Here is a 4000-nt window from a genome sequence, read left to right as displayed (position 1 = left end):
AATCATTTCTTCGTACTAAGCTTCATGAAAAGTTTATATAACTTCCTAATTACACATTGTTCTAAAGTAGTAAGACTTCGTAATTTAGAACTTTTTTTTGCCCCCACTATAAATAACGGCGTTCTTGGTACTCATGACCTCTAAACTTTTGTCCTAATTCTAGAGCTCAAAAACATAATACTAGACGTTCGGTAATCAATCATTAAGGCCAACAGAAGTCCGAAACTTGTTACCAATTAAAAGGACTCTTGAATTAACATTTACACTTCATTACTAAATAGTTTTATTAGTTCATTACGTAGAGACTGGTGGACATTTGAAAAGTAAATAATTTATTACAATGAGAAATATAAAGCTGTCTCCTGGACAGCTTTATATACAAATAAGTGATGATACTAAGCTCTTCATAGGAACTCTGGTTTACGAGTAGTTAATGACTTGTCCTGGAAGTCCACTGAAAGATGTAAGTATTTTGTCGGTCCACGACTTCAAACAAGAGACGGAAGCTGTTCCATGGAGGAATGAGAACTGCTAGCCAGGTGTGCAGTTCCTCTTGACGTATATGAAGTCTCCACTGACGTCTCCAAAAAGAGACATGCAGAATCAATGGCCATTACTACAGAGTGGTGTCCACATCCACATGCGGAAGCATTGTTGGGGCAGAAGTAGTACCACACGGAAGAGTCGGACCCTTCAACAACATGGGCAGACAGACCTCAACAAAGTTATTGTCCACGTAAGACACCTCCAACCACGACTCTTCCGGTCGTACAGACACTCGCTGAGTTATATGGTCAAAGTATCTTCCGTCTTCTGAAATTCCAGCTGCAGCCAGAACTGACACGGCCGTCCTTCACCGCACTCGAATATCTCATCGCTCGTTGAAAGTTTTTTTCGGCTTCGATGTCTACGCAACGTCCTGTTATAATTAAGAACGAGCATCAGGTTCCTCAATGGCTAGTTTTAGATGTTAAAACTCCAACTGCTTTCTTATTGAGCGTAAACTAATAATAAATTCCAACCACCCCAAAGTAATAACAGCAAGAATACTGTTGACAAATTAGCAAAGCAAATCACCTCGTGACACTACTGTAGGCCTACTGTACATTTATTCATTAGTATGAAGTCAGATTTCGGCTCGCTGTCCCACAGATTGGCTAAGAGCAATTGAATTGTCACAACCAATACCCAAACCACATTTCCACTAAAAAGTGTTTAACAAAGGTAATTTTCAAGAATTCCATTTTCAGAATTCCATAGTGGCGGCTTATATCACTTAACTCACGTTTAAAATTTGATATAGGCCTTTCACTAACACGTGAATACTGTTAAACAGTCTGGCATATTTAAGTTTTTACCTTCAGCATCTGTAATTATATGGATGATAAACCAGATTCCACATTTTGTTTTCCTCTATAAAAAATAGAGGAAGTTGAAGAACTGACAACTAATGACCCATTTAGTAGAAAAAAATATAATTTACAGGCAAATAGTAGGTTCACGAACGCAGAATATCCGAGGAACCTAACTTACAAACCTACCAGGATTTTAATGAAAATCTCAGCTTGGAAAGTTTAGAAATGAGAGCAACAAAAGACAACATATATCTTGTCGACATCTTGGATCCTTAAAAATATCAGCCTAACAAAGGTTCCCAAATCCACTTATGTCTACATTTTCTTTAATTCTGGTTCTCCAGCAAGTTAGAGGAAAACGGCAGCAGAAAATGTTCTTACGGCAATTATTCGGCAACTTAAAGAGAACGTTAACTAATATTTCTTGAAATGGGTACGATATTTTACTCTAAGGATAATTAGCTTGTAAAAAACCATGAGTTACTGTTCTCCAGTCAATGCCCAAGAAAGGTTATTACCCGCTGAAAACTTATATTTCTTGAAATGGGTACGATATTTTACTCTAAGGATAATTAGCTTGTAAAAAACCATGAGTTACTGTTCTCCAGTCAATGCCCAAGAAAGGTTATTACCCGCTGAAAACTTGTAGTCATCTGGAGTAAGATTATCTCGTACATTTTATACCAATTATGCATTAAGGCTGTATACTTTACAGTGCTACTCTGCTCCTGACGCCATTTAAAGTTTAATTTTCACTATACGTAGAAACCACTCAAAAAAATTATCCTATTACTTAAAAAATGTACAATTCTGAAAATCGCCGAAATCAAACGTAAGATAACCCACATACTAGGATCAAAGTCGTACTCTTAAAGAGATACCTTTGATCTTTCAAGAATTTAGGTAAAAGTTAAACCGCTGAACTTTGAAGTAAAGCAACGAAGGTGCGTAACGTGAGCGCTTGTTAGGGAAGAAATTAATCAATCATAGATCAGTTTTGCCCCTAATCATGAAAAAAGACTTAACATCTACCTTAGTATACTGTATTTAAAAATTCATATTGGTACATGCATTAACGGTCTGAAGACCTTTTTAACATTTCAGGTTCTACAAGCAAATACGATCAAACGCCCGATTGCCATGGATAGCTTGGCGAACACAGACTTTCATTACCTAATCGCATTCATTAAATGGGTACCACCAATTGCATCCAACTCATAACATCTTCACAACCTCATCTATGTTAATGCGTATTTCGCACACTCAAAGCCTTGGAAACTCTAGAGCCTTTATTATGGATAGCATCCCAAACAATGTCTATGTTCATGAACAGTTTCACAACGCACTGTTCAAGGCAGCATCACAGTTCCCGCTTACAGTATATCATGACCAGCCCCACAAAGCCCTGCCCTTATTCAAGGATAGTATGAATGTTTCAGTGCTTTGTAATCATGAACAGCATAACCATTGTGCCGATAGTACCATTTACTCACTAACAGGGTTCATGGGAAAATTAATTTCCACGATCATGGATGGCATGAAACTATTGCCAGTATTCGTGGGTAACATCACAAAACTATTGTCAGTATTCAAGAGTAATTTCCAAACTCATTGCTTGTGCATGAGTATCAAACTTGCTATAACCCCTGTTACCCGAAATTTTCGGTTGCGAAAAAGTACAAAGTTCGAATCCTCTGAAAATTTTAAGTAACGTAAACTTAAGGCTTAAAAAATTCAAACTCGGGCAAAACCTTTATGAATATTGGCCAAAACTTAACTGACTTTACCTAACCACAAAATCCATTTTCAGTTAGCTGAAATTCTAAAAACATATCAAGACGCCAAACCTGTACATAAATTTAATTTGTTTTAATGCCGAGTACTGCCGTTTGATGGCAAACAATTTCCTCAAACCCTAGGGAGCTTCTGCAAACTTAACCGAGTGGGAGGTAGCCTACTACATTTAAACACCTAATACCTATCTGAACAAATACCTATCTGAACTCAAGAAAACTAGGCAATTTATTACGAATGTACTTAAAACCTGAAAGAAAGTTTGATTAGTTTACAAAACCACCCAAGAACCCGCATAGTAGGTCATACGACCTACTATGCAGAACATGGGGGCTCCCCCACCCCTCCAGGGGTGCCGCCCCTGAAAGGGGTGGAGGATAAGGTATATACTGTTCTTGAACATTATTTACCATATCCCCCACCCCTCCAGGGGAGCCGCCCCTGAAAGGGGCGGAGGATAAAGCAAATAATGTACAAGAACAGTATACAAATACAGTAAATTACAAGTAAATTTGTGGCAAATTAAAAAAAATTAAATTCATTACAAAACTAAATTTGTGGCAAATAAATTTTTAAAAAATTAAATTACAAAAAAGTTTGACAAATTACAAAAAGTAAAATTATGACAAAGTTAAAAAAAATTTACGACAAGAGATTACTAAACTTGGGTCGAAAATAATACCTCCTACATACCTGTGAAGCATGAAGCTTTACCGTTAGAACAGGAACTTTAAAAGTCAAACTCGTACCAACACCATCCTGGAAAAGACAAAGCTTCAGAACTGTGCGTAACCTACTCTAAATCTTGCAAAGTTCGGGCGTTTACTTACGTCAGATTATGGGTAAACGCC

At 37.2% G+C, this 4000-nt stretch overlaps 1 long non-coding RNA gene across 1 annotated transcript in view; it reads right to left on the bottom strand.

Moving 5' to 3' along the window:
- Positions 1-266: 266 nt before the first annotated feature.
- The window catches only part of LOC136848787 (uncharacterized), a 4077-nt gene continuing 343 nt past the window's right edge, over positions 267-4000 (bottom strand). Inside the window, exons 2-3 of the long non-coding RNA XR_010856139.1 lie at positions 3843-3908; positions 267-919 (exon numbers count right to left, since the gene is read on the bottom strand). This is a non-coding gene — a long non-coding RNA (uncharacterized lncRNA). The remainder of the gene's footprint in view (positions 920-3842; positions 3909-4000) is intronic.

This window comes from Macrobrachium rosenbergii, chromosome 2, assembly GCF_040412425.1.
Source record: "Macrobrachium rosenbergii isolate ZJJX-2024 chromosome 2, ASM4041242v1, whole genome shotgun sequence".
Classification (NCBI taxonomy): domain Eukaryota; kingdom Metazoa; phylum Arthropoda; class Malacostraca; order Decapoda; family Palaemonidae; genus Macrobrachium; species Macrobrachium rosenbergii.
Note: the sequence above shows the minus strand (reverse complement) of the source record. Positions and strands in the feature narration are given on the sequence as shown.